Source organism: Lissotriton helveticus, chromosome 9 (assembly GCF_964261635.1).
Source record: "Lissotriton helveticus chromosome 9, aLisHel1.1, whole genome shotgun sequence".
NCBI classification, from domain to species: Eukaryota; Metazoa; Chordata; class Amphibia; order Caudata; family Salamandridae; genus Lissotriton; species Lissotriton helveticus.
The window spans coordinates 298,394,466-298,414,024 of record NC_136070.1 but is presented as its reverse complement, the minus strand read 5'-3'; positions in this window follow the sequence as shown (position 1 = coordinate 298,414,024).

Here is a 19,559-nt window from a genome sequence, read left to right as displayed (position 1 = left end):
CAGGCCTGCATCATTCCTGTGAACTAGGCCTCTGTTTGATTTAAAGGCCCAACACTTTACATTAGCAATCCCTTGTCTCACTAGGCCTCCAACCTTAATCGCAAATGCATTTTCTACTTCTAGCTACTCGTCAATTCTAAAAGGCACAGTTATTTCCAATAAGCAGAGCTAAATGCACAATAGTGCTCGTTTAAACGCACTTCTCATTAGTGAAAGATTTCATTTTTTAACGACATCCACATGTAGTGTAGTACCTATTATCCCAATAGGCTCTGCGCATTGGAATAATACCTTCAATAGTATAGGCCTAGACCAGACGTTAACTAGGTCTACTACTGTCGATATTAGACTTAAAGTTTTGGGTTTTGCCAGCTAGCTCAGAGTTCACTAGAAACTTTCTCGAATAGGCAAGGAGGAGTTGAACCTCCCTGGATAGACAAGAAGGGATTTAGTTTCTGACAACCATAGAACATGACAACTTTGCTCTCCCCTAATCAAGAGTGTATCTCTAGAGTCGTGTGAAAACAAAAGACGACTTATTTTACTCAGTCAGTACGTGCATTCTTAGTCTCACCAGATTGTAGAGAAAAGGAAGAGACGGGCGTGTTCAATAAAAGATGTTATTTATTGATCAGTCTCTTTTCTCATACAAGAGAAATGGATCGATATTATTGCAATACTTATGGTTAAGTAAAGTGCATACAATAAAAGCAGAAGTATAAAATAATACTGTAAAAACATTGATATGGTTTCTAAGCCATATGAAAGTTTAAAATGAATAAAATGAATACATACACATATACATTTGACTAATCGTACTCAACTGGTGTTTCTAACTACGCCTACCCCGTGTACCTGACCTAAGCCTAATACGTGGGCGGGAATAGAAAGTTACAGTTTAAGTTAAGTTTGTTTTGCCAAGTGACTGACTAAAGAATTCTCTGCAAGGGGTTATTCAGTTCTGTACCTGGAATCTAGGATGAATGAGGGATGGTATCTCTCGTCTCTGGTCTCGATATCCCAGGCTGCCTGCGAGGGCTACCCGGAAGCGCCGGAGTTGGATTTCTCGGCCGGAGAAAGGCAGCGTCTCGTTCTCAGCGCGTCAGGAAGGCGGGGCTGCGCCAGCGGGGTCTGCTCTGCTCTGGGCTTCGGCAAGTCTGGCTGCTCCGATCTCGTCTCCACCGCGTGTGTTTGCATAGGGCAATATCGGTAATATTTATACCTTTAAGGTGCCGAGATTGACGTAAGGATGGACATAGATACGTCAATAAGGATGTCATACGACCTGGTCGTTAGCACATTCTTTTGCTGAAGTTCTCGGTGAAATCAAAACAATGGCCGCAGGGTTTTTCCCAGGTTGTCATAGGTTTGATTTGTTTTGAGAACTCCGTATGCCTTATCAGGGGCTGGAGAAAGATCGCTTGTCTAATTAGATGGCAAGCGTTATGACCTAATCAGATAACACGTTCCTGTGCCGTAGTGTGGCTTTATCAGATAACGGTTCCTGCATCATGGGGGTTTTCTGCCTCATGGGATGGCTGCTAGTTAACTTGTTAACCAGAATAGGGTCAGGAATAGGGGGATCGATACAGAACCTATAGGAATACATCACACCCACTCCTAGCTAACTATGGACATATTTACGAATCTATGCATAGTAAAACATACTGTAGAGTATTGTGTATACCTTACCACCCCAAAATACATAAATGCATTTTGAAATTATCAAATATACGGAAAAACGGTCATATGTAATATATGCACTCAAGCTGTAGAATAATGCTAAAGTATTCACGCATATCTATACATTATCACTAATTTGTATATGAGAATTTACACATGAAATGGCTCTTAATACAGTAAAAAGTTTTGAGACCATTCCATCACAGAATAAAATAATTATGAACATACCAGCGGGCAGCTAATGTCTATAAAGTATCTAAAATAGAAATTTTAGTTCTCTAAGAATAGTCCTTACTTTAAGCAGAAGATAAGTGTCCCGAAAAATATGTAAAAAATATTTCGGGGCTGCTGAAAAAAATTGCTGTCCGTGAACTGGAGGGAAAATTGTTCATGGTATTTTGCTATTCTAGTTGAAGGCCAAATTCAGGGAACGCCGTGTGCGAGCTTGCTCAAAAGTCTCTATTTCTGCTCTGGTGAGAACATCATATCATTTAGACTCTCGAAAAAGTTGTCAACAGCTTCCTGGGAGAGTTCCACTAACTCGGAAAAAGGTGTAACCATGCATTCGTGCGCATGATTGTCTCCATTGACGTTTTGAATAGTATTGCTGACAGAAGGTCGTACCTGATCAATGCTGCTTTCATCTTGAACTTCACTACCCCTTAATCGTAGTGGTGAAGCTTCCACGAATGCCGTCATCAGGATTGGTAGCCGTTGAGGGCAGCACAAAGTATGAGCCTTTATTGGACTCAACAATGTTTCTGCATCCATTGGCGCATCTGATTGTAGAGTCAGACAGGTGTCTAACACGCATTCTTCTCCGCATAGCAAGCACCGCAATACAGGTAAAACACATCGATGCCACATTGGTCGAAATGAAAGAAACCAAGTCATGTTCAGGTCTCTAAGCCGGGATAGTCCCAGGATTTTTGATATCCGGTCCCGGTATCCAATGGCTAGGATTGTTTCTTCCCTTGTCGCAGGTGTTTTGTCTGTGACATGGTTTGCCATAACGAAATATCAGGACTAAGAATAGGATTCCTGCAATTAGTCCCAAAATGAGGGGAAGTCTGCCAAAAATCAAATGGACGAAATCTGGAAAAATACCCAGTATGGCTTTGAATGGTGTTAATGCCATCGAAAATACTGTCTCAAATACTTTTGAGACTCCACTGGTATCAGAAATATTTAAGATTTCATTCAGGATTTCTGCGAAATGTATGGGGGAATTAGTTGATAATAAGGAATGAATCTCTGCAGTCGTCCTTGCGACTAGGAGATCATACGTTTCTTTTGATGACGTGAGTCTGGTCGGCGTCTGAAGAAGCACTGTTTTCATTCTGCTTAAAGTATCTATTCGAATAGAAGTAATTTTCAAGTTGGGCCATGCCCTTGCCTCCCTGTCTGGAAGGGAGCTGGGGAACAATAAGCGTCCACAGCACTTGACCTTCGCAGTCATAGTTACGAGATAAGGAGTCCCGGGCATAAGACTACAGCATCTGCGATCTACAATTAGAATGTAACTCCCATTATAGAGTCTTTGAAAGAATGGTTCTATCTCTGTTGCAGGTGCGCCTAGCTGGTGACATGAAAGGTTATTTGAGTTCCCTTCACAGGCTCCATGCAAACTAATTCCATTACACAGAAGTGTACCGCTTAGTGACATTCCACAATTATTGCCACTAAGAAACACTTTCTGTCCTTTATTACTGACACATGCATGTGAATAGGGCAAGTTCCATGTTGTTTTAATGTACCCCTTTCCCAGTTTTTCGTACATGCCAGCCTGTATATATTTTTGGCAGTATTGAAACCTGAAGGTTGATATTGGAATATTAATTATCCCATGTATTATCCATTCACTGACAGGTCGTTCTGACATTGTCACTGGTAATCTCTCAAGTTTCTCAATGCTCAGGATTGTATAATCAGCACCCTTCTGGGCCATACTGATTTGTTTATCAGTAAGGTTAAAGATATTGAATAGTGACGTTGTGTTGATTAAACGCCAAGGCACATAGCCTGAACGCAGATTTTGTAACGTCCAGCCAAGCTGCACAATAGAACGCAATTGAGACTGACCGTGTTGTAACAACAGTAAGTCTTGCGATATTATGTCGATTGCTGAAGACACAATGCTGTCCAGAGAAAAAATTCTGGAGGACAGAGTCATTAACCCATTGTCCACTACAGAAAGTGATTTTTCCAAATTAATACGGTCAATTTCCCGTATTCTTTCTGCTGTCTCAATTTGAGTCACCTTCCAGGCCTCGTTGTATGCTGCATATACAGAGGCTGCTATGAAGCGTTTCTGACGCTGTTTGCGCGGTCCCAAAATGAAATCACGCAAGTCAGCACCATCAGTAAGTAAAGTTAGGTGTTGCTTAATTTCTGCCAGTGTGGAAGTCTGTAGCCATTGAAGGCATAATTTTCCCACACTGTAGGTGGTTATTATTCCTGGGTGTTGTCTTTGGGAATATCTAGGGTCTGGCCTGGTCATTTTGAACCCCTGTGTTTTGTTCAGGAATCTGTTTTGACAGTTATTAGTATCTGTGGGCCAGATCAACCACTGTTTCCAATCAGGATGTGTTCTGTTTTGGTTTAATACATAATTTACGTCTATCTCTTCATCTGTAGAGCTATTGCTGTTCATTGTTGGTTTTGGAATAGACGGTTTATTTAAGTCTTTGATTTTGGCTAAGCCAAGACAGGTAGTTTGTTGAACAGTGTCATTTAAAAATATAATTTGTTCTGGGATCATGCAGGCTCTAAACAACGCTTCTATACCCTGTACTTGCCATTCTTTTGTACCCCAAACACTTTTTACTTCAACATTTTTGTCCCAATAATCAAAACCAAAAGTATTCATTTGTTCAAAGAATGAGTCTGAATATATCAATTTCGTGTTTGTTATCATGGTCTTTGTCCCTGTCTTATTTGACAATTTGAAATAAAATGTTTCAACATTACTTGTGTTGAAACCTGAAAAGTATGAATATTTGTCATAAACGGTTCTTGAGCTTCCTTTTGGTGGGGTTGCACAATGTTCCCATTGATTATAATTTAAAACATTTCTAGGTTGTGCTGATCTATGTAGAAAATGGTTACCATAGTGGTTATAACAGTACATACTATCATAATTTGTCGAACCCTGCAAATAATCATGTTTGGTAAATTTAGCAGACATCACTAAGTCAGACATCATATTATTTATACTTTCAAAGTCCCAATCATCAGCAAATGAGCTTGGTTTTACAAAGTCACTCAACAAGATCTTAATTTGGTGTGGATATTTCAGGATTTCAACCGGACCATAAATTTCGTAGTCAGTTTTGTCCCATGCTACCCCACCCGGTATAGGATTGGCTGTGAAGTTGACTGAAGAAAGTTCTCTTTTCTCGACGTGTGAAGATATGTGTGGTTTGAGGATCAAGTTGATTTTCTGACTTGCTGTGTCCATTTTAGCATATTTTCCCTCAATGAAGCGTCCCAAAGTTAGTATCATGATGAGCCAAAGTATGAGGATAAATGCACCAAATCCCACCCAAAATTCAACCCATGGAGAAATCAGATATGTTTCTTTCAGTTGTTTCAAAAGTACTTTAACTTTATCTTTAAAGGTTTTTGTTGATGGCTGTGTTTTTGATTCACTTAGGTCTTCAGAGGAATCATCGAAGTTTATGAAGTAGCCGGATGCAGTTCTGTCAAGTGTTCCAATTGCTTCAGGATTACTGTTTCTTGCATAGTCGTTTGTTACTTCATTATAGATTGGTGTGTCTCTGCTAAATGTTTTTATTTGGGTTTTCAGAGGTCTAAGTTCCATTGCATTGTTGCATAGTCCTTGTTGTAGTTCTGTAGGCGTTTCGAATGTGATTAGCCTCTTAGATTGAACCTCTGTGTTAGTAGCAAATCTTGGTGTTCTACTACTTCTCGGGAGTCCACTTGGCCTACTATTTGTTATCGGCCACATGTTGTGGTTTTACCAGGTCGATGGATACAACTCGGTTCTCCTTTTTACCAGCAAGCGGCGATAGTACAACTGATCTTGTCCCGTTGACAGACAAGACAGGAACTGCTTTTCTGTAAGAAGGCCCAAATTCCTTCTTTACCGCGATCTTTTCTCTGACTAGATCCCCGACTTTTGGAATCCAGACAGGTCTTGCTGGGACAGGTGGTGGTTCTTCAGTGGTTGTTGGCTGCTGTTTCAACTTTATGTTGCTCAGGTCTTTTCTTGTTTCGTTTAAGTCCTGAAAAACAGCCAAACGATCTTTGATATCAAAGCTTTTTTCCTTCACCACTGAAGTCTGACTGTCGAAGTCTGAGACTAACATCCTAGTTCCAAATAATAATTTGTACGGACTGAATCCCCTCAGAGAATTTCTTGGCAAGTTATTTAGACTACGTTGGACACTTATTAGATGTTTGACCCACCCAGCTCCCGAACCTAATACCTTTGCCGTTATAGATTGCTTTATGTCACGGTTTTTTCTTTCAACAATTCCGTTCCCCTCAGGGTGAAATGGACAAGAGTACCGCAATGTAACGCCCATGCTGACCATGGCCTCCTTATAAGCCCTGGAGCTAAAAGCAGGACCATGGTCCGAATGCAGCATGCCAATTGCGTATGTGCCGATAAAGACTCGCAAATCTTTTATAACAGTTCTGGCGTCAGCCGTTCGCTGGGGCCACATCCATATGAATCTCGTGCATGAGTCCACTGCAACCAAGATGTATTTATAGTTACCATCCCTTTGTAAGGGACCACAGTGGTCTAGGTAAACACAGGCTAATGGTTTATCCGAGATTAGAAGGGGCGTCTGCGCTGGACGTCTCACAGTTGATACTTTCATTCTTTGACATATTTCACATTCTAAAACATAGTTCCTTGTTTGTCTTCTCATTTGTGGCCACCAGTATCTCTGTTTTAATAATGATACTGTGGCTGAGACGCCAGCATGTATAGAAGCAAGCCCTTCGTGTGCCGCTATTATCAGTCCTAACCTATGTTCCATGTTTGGAATTGCCCTATCCCCCACTCCAGGGATTCGAGCAAAAGGAACATTGTTTGCATCAGTTATGTATGAGTATTTTACTGGAAAGCCTTTCGGGAGTGTTTCTATCGAATCCTTTTCTGTAGCGCTGACAGCCTGTAATATTTCGCTGTCTATTTTTGTTTTTGACCGTGTGATGGCAGCTACGGAAGCCGTTTGCACAGCTGCCTTCGCGGCCTCATCAGCCAATGAATTCCCTGCAATGTGAACGCCATCACGTTGATGACTCAGCGTATGTATCACGTGAGTCTTTGGTAGTTCTTTTTGTAATAGAACTACTTGTTCCCAGAGCATCTTATGCTTGATTGTGCCTCCTTTTGCATCCTTAAAACCATTCTGAAGCCAGATCTGCAAGTATTCATTGTAAGACTGAACGCAGTAATACGAATCGCACACTATGAGTGTGGGGAATTCTCGATCGGTATTTTCGAGCGCCATCTTAAACGCCAGTAGTTCAGCTCGCTGAGCTGTAAAATCTCCTAGAGATTGTGTCTTAGTGATAGCCGGTTTGAATTTTCCTTCGTGCCAGCGACCTTTAACAATCGCGCACGCAGCACTGTAAGCTTGCTTACCCCCTACTGCGGGTTGTGCTGATCCGTCTGTATATATTATACAGCCGTAATGTTCTAGAGGCAGAATTTCGGTCGGCGGAGGACATTCAAATTCATATTGGAGAAATTCTTGTGTTTTTAGGTTAGGATCAAATTCGTATGCCACGTCTGTTGCAGCAAGAGAATTAGCCCATTGTATCCATCTCGGATGGAGCGCTTTAGCATTTGGAATGCTTGCTTTTGTTACAGCCTCTAGGGCTGGTATTGGTGTCACGATTATTATTCGTTTACCTTGTGCCAGGGCTCGTTCTTTTGCTATAGCTGTCTGTGTTGCAGTAAGAATTTTTTCCGTTGGGCTAAATTTCATTTCAGCCTTAGTGTACAAGTGTGATTTGAATGCAATTGGTACCTTTTCTCCTTCATTAGAGGTCAGGTATGTGAATCCGCATCTTCCTGGGATGACTCGAATCACAAGATTGCGTGTGTTATCACGTGTTTCTAATTTTGTTTTAATTAACATGTCTGTTTGTAAGGATCTCAAAATTTCTGTGTGTATTTGAGTCCAATTAGTTCTTTTAAAATCTGGTTTTATTAGATCATAAAGGGGTTTGACCCTTTCTGCGTAATTTGCAATGTATGTTCTTCCGAAATTTAGGAAGCCTAGAATTGACTGTAGATTTTTTAGTGTTCTAGGTGCTTGGAGTACGGCACATTTCTCTAGGAAATTGTCAGCCAGGCTTTTGCCTTCACTTGATAATTTGTATCCTAAGAACAGGACTGTTAGATGGGCAATTCTGGATTTTTTAAAGTTGAATTTGTAACCCTCTGCTGCGAACCCAAGTATTATGGTGTTCACTCTCTTCAAGTGAGTATCCAAGTCATCATCTGTTAAGTATATGTCATCGACATAAGATAATGCTTCGTCATCATATGTTTGTAGTAATTCTGTTACTCTCGCTGAGAATACCCCTGGGCTATTCTTGTACCCCTGGGCTAACCGACAGAATTGTTTTTGAGTGCCATTTATTGAGAATGCAGACAAATATCTGCTCTCTGGTGCTATGTTTTGACAAAAGAATCCATTAGAGATATCTAATGTTGTTTTGTATTTTTTGCGCACTATGTTATTCATTAGTGCAGCACTGTGCGAGTTTTGTACTGCAAAAGTTTTGCAACATGAGTTAAGGTGTCGGTAATCCAAAACTAGACGATATGAATTGTCTGGTTTGGAGACCGGAAACAAAGGGTTGTTCATTTGTGAGGTGCAAGTTTCAATCACCCCCTGGTATTCTAATTGATCTAGGATCTCTTTTACCTGTTTTTTAGCTTCTTGCTTAATTGGGTACTGCCTTTGTGCAGTAGGTTGTGATTTTAACTGGATTTTGTGAGGAGGAGAGTCCTCATCCCATCCTACATGATTTTTATATAAAGCAGGAGCTTGAGCTACTGCCCATTTTCTGGCAAGTGTGTATTTTTTATGAATTGGGATATGATTTGAGAAGGCAGGCATAATTATTTCTTCGCCATGAGGGCACTCCCTGACAAACTCTGGTGGCCAGTCTTTTTCAGCTAGAAGGATGTCATAGCCCTTGGAGAGATTATCCCAAAATAGTCCCCTTATTGTTCTAGTCTTATCCCCTTCTATACGTAAAGTTATTTCATATATTTTGTGAGGTTTGCTAACTCTGGTGTCTGCAGTTACCACTTGAAGATATTCATTCGTGTCCACTGTCTCCAGATGATTCATAAGGACTTTGCGAGCTATGCTCACTTCTGCTGCGCTGTCTAGCATTGTCTGAGCCCATTCTCCGTTTTTCAGTTGTGTCCTCAGTATTCTCGGCATTGTTAACTACCTTGATACTGGCTACCTTCTTTTTTGGAAATTGTAGTTTCTTTTTTAGATTAGCAGGTTCCTTGTCTTTGGACTTGGCGTGCTCTTCTCTTTGTTCTGATCGTCCTCTTCTTTCCGATTTCTGCGAGGAAGTCTGAAAAGATTGAGAGGGACGTGTATCAATGTCTTGATATCTATCAGGCTTCTTTATATTATCCCTATTTCTAAGGTTATATCTTTTCCCAGAGGGGTCACTTTGGGGTGACCTGTGTCCCTGGTTCGGAGATTTTTCTCTCCGCCGAGGAGACCTTCCTCTGGACTGGAATTTCTTTTCTTTAGGATTGGATTGTTTGTTTCCATCCCAGCTCTTCTTTAGTGATGTTGAATTATTATTAAAAAATATTTTTTCAGGACTTTCAATCAGTTGCGGTTTTACTGGTATTCCACCTAAACTATCTCTACCTAGTTCCTCATAGGATTTTTCTATAATTCTGGCAATTTCAGCTGGTTGGTCTGCTATATCTGTCTCCTTTAACCTCTGGCGGATCGCCACGTTTGCTGCTTCTCCCTTTATGTTGGCTAATAATATAGCCGAGACCTGCTTGAAGTCTTTTAGTCATTTCATACCAAGAGTTAAAGCGGGTTCTGGACCGTATTCGTCTTGAATTTGTTTTAGCACATCTGGTATTACCGAAATGGATGGAACACCGTGCGTTTTTGTGTAGATGGAAGCAAAGACTGTACCCCAAGTGTCACAGTCCTCCACGTGTGGTGCGATTCCCATAGGAAGACAGATAGTCAGAATCCTGTGTTTTTCTAAAGGGGTGGTGTCTGGAAACACCGCCTCTATTTGGGTGATTTTTTGTGCTAACCAGAATGGTATTTGTTCACGTTTAGCTGGTACTTTACCTAGGCAGGATTGTATGTTCTGTGGTGTAATTTTATTTGTGTTCCCCTGGTGAGGGGTCAGCTGTGGAATTTTAATTGCTGGTTGAATTGTTGAAGTCCGCATCACATATTGGACTAATTGTCTATGTAATTTTATTAATTGTTTTAGCTGTGTTAAAAGCTCTGGTGCAGGCATTCTTTCGATGTCTGGATGTGGTGTGTATCCGGCTAGGACCGGCCACGTTGCTCCTGGTCTCCCTAAGGGACCGAGCCTGGTGATGTGATTATTATGTTTTAGGGCGCCATTAAATAAGAGCAGATGCTCTTGAAATTTAAGTGGTACTTCCACCTCCTCGAAAGGAGTGTACTCATTAGGAGGGTCTTCTGTTTTGTAATAGTGGAAGTACTTTGTTACAGCATTTGCTGCTGGAAAATGTATCCATGAATAATATACCTCTGTCTGCCGATATTCGTGTGCCTCAATCACGAATATGACTGTGCCACCTCTAGGTGTCAGTCCATTTTCTATAAGTTTTAAAGTTATAGATTTCCTCTTGATGACCGGGATGAGTATTATATCCGGGTCAGCGTCTTGCAGTGCATTATCAGCTGCTGCGAGTTCAGTTGCTATCCTAACTGTCTCTCTTTCTTCATCACTGTCTCCCATTTTACCGACAGGAAGGTTATTTAGTTTGTTTGCAGATCAGGTTTCTTATGGAAACAAAGATTAGATGCACAATATTTTGGAACAGTGTATCCTTCAACGTTGACTAAACCAAGAACCATACATAGGAGTTTCCTCCTGCGAGGTCTGGCGGATATTACCTTTTACCCACTCCAGACGTCTTTGGAGTATTATGGGAGAAAAGGGGTCTGAGTGAAAAAGCACGACTGAGTTACTTTAAATGTCTTACGTTAGTTTTATCGCCCTTCCAAACGCGTTGGGCGCCATGTAGTGTAGTTCCTATTATCCCAATAGGCTCTGCGCATTGGAATAATACCTTCAATAGTATAGGCCTAGACCAGACGTTAACTAGGTCTACTACTGTCGATATTAGACTTAAAGTTTTGGGTTTTGCCAGCTAGCTCTAAGTTCACTAGAAACTTTCTCGAATAGGCAAGGAGGAGTTGAACCTCCCTGGATAGACAAGAAGGGATTTAGTTTCTGACAACCATAGAACATGACAACTTTGCTCCCCCCTAATCAAGAGTGTATCTCTAGAGTCGTGTGAAAACAAAAGACGACTTATTTTACTCAGTCAGTACGTGCATTCTTAGTCTCACCAGATTGTAGAGAAAAGGAAGAGACGGGCGTGTTCAATAAAAGATGTTATTTATTGATCAGTCTCTTTTCTCATACAAGAGAAATGGATCGATATTATTGCAATACTTATGGTTAAGTAAAGTGCATACAATAAAAGCAGAAGTATAAAATAATACTGTAAAAACATTGATATGGTTTCTAAGCCATATGAAGGTTTAAAATGAATAAAATGAATACATACACATATACATTTGACTAATCGTACTCAACTGGTGTTTCTAACTACGCCTACCCCGTGTACCTGACCTAAGCCTAATACGTGGGCGGGAATAGAAAGTTACAGTTTAAGTTAAGTTTGTTTTGCCAAGTGACTGACTAAAGAATTCTCTGCAAGGGGTTATTCAGTTCTGTACCTGGAATCTAGGATGAATGAGGGATGGTATCTCTCGTCTCTGGTCTCGATATCCCAGGCTGCCTGCGAGGGCTACCCGGAAGCGCCGGAGCTGGATTTCTCGGCCGGAGAAAGGCAGCGTCTCGTTCTCAGCGCGTCAGGAAGGCGGGGCTGCGCCAGCGGGGTCTGCTCTGCTCTGGGCTTCGGCAAGTCTGGCTGCTCCGATCTCGTCACCACCGCGTGTGTTTGCATAGGGCAATATCGGTAATATTTATACCTTTAAGGTGCCGAGATTGACGTAAGGATGGACATAGATACGTCAATAAGGATGTCATACGACCTGGTCGTTAGCACATTCTTTTGCTGAAGTTCTCGGTGAAATCAAAACAATGGCCGCAGGGTTTTTCCCAGGTTGTCATAGGTTTGATTTGTTTTGAGAACTCCGTATGCCTTATCAGGGGCTGGAGAAATATCGCTTGTCTAATTAGATGGCAAGCGTTATGACCTAATCAGATAACACGTTCCTGTGCCGTAGTGTGGCTTTATCAGATAACGGTTCCTGCATCATGGGGGTTTTCTGCCTCATGGGATGGCTGCTAGTTAACTTGTTAACCAGAATAGGGTCAGGAATAGGGGGATCGATACAGAACCTATAGGAATACATCACACTAGGTTAAACAGCAAGTGTGGATGTAATTCATAACCTTGGCTCTTCAGATTTCTAATACCAATTACTCTAGTTCTCCATCACACATTGCATCTAAACATGATTAAAGTCCTCTATATATACGGGTGCTGACTACTTGTACATATGCTGCACCCCTACAAATTTTTCTGCAAATGGCGCTCTCTCAATACATACCCAGTTTGGGAGGCAGTATGACTAGTCCCAGTATGCTATGGATGTGGTCATTGGCTGCCAAGCTGATCTTCATTGGCAGAGCTGCAAGGAGCATGACATGGGCAGTGAAACCTTGCTCTACACCAGTTCCCCCCGAACCCCAACACTGAAGATGTTCCAAGGGGCCACCACGAGGCTGAATGCATTTAGGGACTGCCGTAACATCCATGGGAACCACTCTTCTGATCAGAGCTATGTAGGGTCCAAGCATTCCTATACAGAGACTATGGGAGAGGCAGAAAGTATCATCACACTGGATGCGGTCTAACAGCAACTTCATTTTATCTCACTGGGGAAATAACTGGTTACCTTAAAAGCTCATATGACGGCAGTGTCCTTGCTACGCATCTGTTTTCTATTCATGCACATGGTTTAGATCCCCTCCCTCTTTCCTCCTGTCTGCATATCCCTGTAGAGGAAACGCCGTTTGCACACAGGGAAAGATGCACGATTGGGGATAAACAGGTAGAACACTACACAACTCTCAACAATAGCAAGGGGACCCATAGCTATATCATAATGTGCACAGATCTCTAAAGGGCATTCACAGTTTTTCTTAAGCTGAGCAGCACTGTAAGTGCAATGGGCAAGGGGGAAATCCCTTAGGCTTGCCATGCTGTACCATCAGGTACAGTCCATATAGATCTAAAAAATGTCTATGTCATTGCAGTGTATGAACACAGAATTACAGAAAGACCAGTCCACCAGTGCACGCTCTTGAAGTAGGATGAGGAGGGAGACCTTTCACAGCAGGTACATTTAATGAATGCGAAGATAACACAGGATGCCACATAAAATAATTATTTGAGAAGATGGAGGGTCCCTTACCTCTTAATTGATTGATCTGAGAAGACAAAGGGTCCCCTACCTCTTTTTTGATTGATCTGAGAAGATGAAGGTTCCCTTACCTCTTTTTTTGATTGAATGTCGGGTTTTGAAAACTCACCCAAATCTGGGAAAGGGTGAATTTCCATCGGTATCAGATTGAAAGTTTGGACAAGCAATTAATGACAATAGCGATGTTATTGAGTAAGATCTGTACAGGGCAAGAGCTGGAGAATATACATTAGATCACTATGTGGACCAATACGTTCATTACGTTGTTGCTGCATTCCTCATGTTCAGTATTTTCATACCTGAGCATCAATATATAAAAATCTACTAAACGCTGTGAGCTCATGAAGTGAGTCTAGTTTCACCATTCCATTAGTTTAATACACCTACGGCTGAGAGATTATCTATATTACAGACAACATTAGCAAATCTCCTGGGTCCAGAAACTGGACTTTTAAGGGCATATTTTCAAGGGGGCGATAGGGAATTATCGCCGCTTTAGCAGCCGTTTTCGGCCGCTAAGCGGCGATAATTCTATCGCCCTATTAGCAAGCTGTCGCTAACAGCAGTTAGCGACAGCTTGTAGGCGATAGCGAATGGATTGGGGCCCGCTTTGCATGTCAGCGTATTTATCGCTAATGACATGCAAAGTGGGCGTATCCAACCTGTTAGTGACTGAAAGGAGTCGATTACATCGCTATCGCCTATTACCAACACAGGTGTAGCGATGGAAATATTCACGCTAAGCGCGAATGAATCACTGACAGAATATCGACTCTAAAAATATCGACCTACAGAAACATCGACGCTGGAATATCAAAGGTAAGTATATCGACATCCTATCTACAACAAGGTAAATACAAAAATATCGAAACTAAAATATCGATGTTAAAAATATCGTAGTTAAAATATCGGGTTTTTTTCAGTTAAAAATAAATGTGTAAAATAAAGTAAATAATACTAATAAATAAAATAAACATAGTTACAAATATTTGATAATGTTTAAAATTAATAAATGATACATATATAATAATAAAACATTAATTAAACATATACATAAAATATATAATATATACTTACTTAATAATAACTTTTAATAATTATTTTAATTACTTATAAATAATTTATAAATACTATAAATTACAAATACATCTACACACATAAAATAATAACATAAATAAAAAGTATATAATTATTTATTAAATTAAAAAAAAAAAATTACCTTCAAAATATGCACAATTAATTAAATACTACATTACCTAAAATAATACAAAAAATATTAAATAAAAAATAAATAAAACTACTATTTAAAGTCCAAAAGAAAAAACTACATTAATTAAAATATTGGATAGCGTAGAAAGTGAAATTACTATTCCTACTCCAAAAAATGCAACAGTAGGGAAAGCGTAGGATAGCAGGTGGGTAAAAATTACTATTCCAACCCAGAGTGTGTAACAGTAGGGAAAGCATTGGATAGCGTAGGGGTAAAAATTACTATTCTCACCCCAAAGAGTGCAACAGTAGGGAAAACGTTGGATAGCGGGAAGGTAAAAATTACTATTCCCACTCCAGAGAGATCAACATTAGGGAAAGCATTGGATAGCGTAGGGGTAAAAATTACTATTCCCACTCCAGTGAGTGCAACAGTAGGGAAAGCGTTGGATAGCGGGTGGGTAAAAATTACTATTCCAACTCCAGAGTGTGAAACAGTAGGGAAAGTCTTGGATAGCGTAGCAGTAAAAATGACTATTCCCACTCGAGAGAGTGGAACAGTAGGGAAAGCGTTTGATAGCGTAGGGGTAAAAATTACTATTCCAGCTCCAGAGAGTGCAACAGTAAAGAAAGCGTTGGATAGCGGGTGAGTAAAAATTACTATTCACACTCCAAAGAGTGCAACAGTAGGGAAAGCGTTGGATAGCGGGTAGGTAAAAATTACTATTCCCACTCCATAGAGTGCAACAGTAGGGAAAGCGTTGGATAGCGTAGGGGTAAAAATTACTATTCCCACTCCGGAGAGTGCAACAGTAGGGAGAGCGTTGGATAGCGGGTTAGTAAAAATTACTATTACAACTCCAAAGAGTGCAACAGTAGGGAAAGCGTTTGATAGCGGGTGGGTAAAAATTACTATTCCCACTCCAGTGAGTGCAACAGTAGGGAAAGCTTTGGATAGCGTAGGGGTAAAAATTACTATTCCCACCTCAAAGAGTGCAACAGTAGGGAAAGCGTTGGATAGCAAGAAGGTAAAAATTACTATTCCCACTCCAGAGAGTGCAACAGTAGGGAAAGCGTTGGATAGCGTAGGGGTAAGTAGGGGTAAAAATTACTATTCCCACTCCAGTGAGTGTAACAGTAGGGAAAGCGTTGGATAGCGGGTGGGTTAAAATTACTGTTCCAACTCCAGAGAGTAAAACAGTAGGGAAAGCGTTTGATAGCGGGTGGGTAAAAATTACTATACCAATTCCAGTGAATGCAACAGTAGAGAAAGCGTTGGATAGCGTAGGGGTAAAAATTACTATTCCCACTCCAGTGAGTGTAACAGTAGGAAAAGCGTTGGATAGCGGGTGGGTTAAAATTACTATTCCATTTCCAGAGAGTAAAACAGTAGGGAAAACGTTGAAAAGCATAGGGGTAAAAATTACTATTCCCACTTCAGAGAGTGCACAGTAGGGAAAATGTTAGATAGCATAGAAATTAAATATAACATACTTTTAAATAATGTTTGTATTTAAAACAATTAATAATTTAAATTTGAAACCAACATCATTTACAAATACCCATTAATAATTATTAAAAACATAATTACAATTGAATAATTTATTAACAATAAATTAACAATAAATACCAATACATATTAATTAATCAATATTTTTCAAAACAAAACACATATTTATTATTAAAAATTGTTAGCAATTAAAAAACTTTAAACAATAAAACTATTTTTTATACCAAAATTATTTTTATAAATCATTAATTACCAATTATTAAAAAATAGTTTCCAATTAAAATAAATTACTTACCAATTAAAAAAATTAATTACCAATTACAAACATTAATTACCAATTACAAACATTAATGATCAATAAAAAAAAAAATTTCCAATTAAAAAAATTAATTACCAATTACAAACATTAATTACAAATTAAAAAATTAATTACCAATTAAATGATCAATTACCAATTAAAAATGATTTACCAATTACATACATTAATCACCAATTAAAAAATTAATTACCAATTGCAAATATTATTTACCAATTAAAAGAATACATTATCAATTACAAAAATTAATTACCAATTACAAACATTATTTACCAATTTAAAAAATAAATTTACAATTTGAATAATTATTTGCCAATTAATAATTAATTAAAATGAATTTATTATCAATACCAATAAATTAAAATAAATAATTATTTAATTACAATTAAAATACTTCCCACCAACTTCCCCTATAAACCCACTACCCGCTACAAAACTTAAATGCAAAAATTAATTAAAATTAATTTTTAATTCCTAAAAAATATAAATTAATTTAATATATTTAAATTACTTCCCACCCTATTCCCCTATAAACCCATAACCCGCTCCAGTACTAAAACAGTAAATTAACTTTAAAATATCATTATTAATATATAAAAATAGTACACATGTAATTTCAAACAAGTAAAATACTTAACAAAAAACATATAACACATACATAATAAATACATAATAAAATACATAATAGTAATACAAATATTGATATTAGTAACATCGAAATTAGTAACATCGATATATTTGATATCGATATTACTGACTTCGATATTACTTACACCGATATAAATAAATTCGATATTACTTACCTTAGGGTCGATATTCTGTCCAATGATATTCTTGACCTCGATATTCTTTACCTTTGATATTTCAGACTCGATATTTCTGTAGGTCGAGATTACAAACTCGATATTTAGACTGTGTACCAGCGCGAATATCTCCAAAAACTAACACCTGCTCAGACCAGTTCTTAGCCATTATATCCAATGGGAAGTGGATATAATGGCTAAGACCCTGTTAGCGATAATGCGTGAATATCGCTGTTTCTCAGCGATATTCACGCATTTTTCCGCTATTGCCGGGAATTTTATCGCTTTTGAGATAAACGTTGCTAATAGCAAATTATCTCAGCGATAAAATCCGGTGATGCGCGGCGATAAAAAAATAGCCGCTAAGCCTACTTAGCGATAAATATCGCTATTTGTTGGTAATATGCCCCTAAGATTCTTATAGCAAGTTAGATCTGTGCTGGGCCTGTGGGAAAGGCACAGAGGTATGTGAGGGGTAGACCTTTTCTCTATTTAAACCGAGGAACTCTCCTTGGGGCATATTATCAAGGACCGGTGTTAAAATTATCGCTGTTTTATCGGCAGGAAACTGCCGATAAAACGGCAATAATGGGCTTGATAATATGCCCTTGTTAATTCCCATAGAAGCCCATGTTCTGATGTTAACATGGGCTTCTATGGGAATTAACAATGGCGTATTATCACGCCCATTATGGCCATTTTATCGGCAGTTTCTTGCTGATAAAAGGGCGATAATTTTAACACCGGTCCTTGATAATATGCCCCCTTGTTAGTAAAAAGTAACATAAAGACTCAATCCAGGTTTTACAAAACAGGCTTTTCAGAGTACAACATTGGCGAATTGCACACCTACATTTTCGAAATGAAAATTGACAGAATAAAAACAAGGCGTCTTTGGAGGAGGCAATATTAGCCAGCATATCTTAAATGGGACTTGACATGTTGTACTCCAATTCTTCCACCACCATACACCCCCACTCCACCCAGCAGCAACCACCTCTTACTCAGGTTTCGGGAAAAAAGAGAGAACGTTATTGTTTTTTAGGTCTCGCCTGTCGATGCGCATGCGCATCGAGAAGAGCGAGACTATAGGGCTTTAAACAAAGTTTACCTAACTGAGGCGATTTGGTGCTGTGCCCGTGGCTTTTAGGTCAATGCGCTTGCGCATTGACCTAAAATGCGCGTGCACATCACCAAATCGCCGTCTGTTCCCTCAGCCGCATTCCTCCCGCACCTTTTGAAGTGAAGCTTAGCTTCACTTCAAAGGCCCCGGCTGCTTCACACCCACATGCCGCTCTACCCGCTCCGCCCCCTCCCCTGCCCGCCATGTCGCATTTCTCCTCCCCCCCTTCTCTGCCTTCAATCCGTCTTGTTTTATAAGTGATGTAGGCGTAGGCGAATACATCACCAACAAGCATGTGTGTAAATTCCATTGTTTATAACAGCCTGTCTCTTTTTTCTTTTTTTTTAATTAGGTTTTATGCGGTTTTGTAGGTTTTGTTGCAGTAACTACTATATGCGCACTATTCACGTTCACTAGCCACGTACACCACGGGTCCCACGCTGCACTCCATCACAGAGCGTCACCCTCCCTGCATCTGTTGATGTCAAAAATAAACAGCAAGTAGACAAACATTCCACCCGCGTGCAATGACAGACTTGCACGATGGATTAAATGCATATGTAAATGCTTCTAAATATTTGTACTTTTTTTTTTGTTTTTTTACTAAATGCTGCCCAGACGCGAAGGCCGCTGGACTTCCTTGAAATAAACATCCTCTGTCTCCAGGGCTGTCTCTCAGGAAAGGGTCGCTTTAGACACCATAAATTGTGCTTGCTGCCCCCTCCCCGTACACTTAGCAGGCCCCCACACGGCGGCCTGCAACAATGGCAGGGGGGCGCCTCTCAACACATCATTAAGGCTGTTTTACCAAATGCAAATACAGCAGAGGCGCCTCAAAGACCGTCTCATCTCTCACCCTCACCCTCACTCACCCTCAACCCCTCACCCTCAACTCCTCACCCTCACTCACCCCGTTTTTGTCTTCTGATTTAATTATAATTTTAAGCATTCTACCCTGATTTTAATTCAGACGGCCACGCATACTCGCGCTTCAGCCCCTCTTTCACGCACTGTAATAGTTTGCTCACCGCACTTGGCGGGTTCCGCGTCCTCGTCCTGTTTGGCGGCCATCTTGGGTTGGGGGTGGTGTTAGCACGCTCTAGTCCTCTGTCTAGGAGGCGAGCATTGTATAAATTGAGGTAAAATCTGGCAGTTCTTCCCTGACAGCCGAGCGCATTGCCAGCAGCGCTTTACTTGCAGC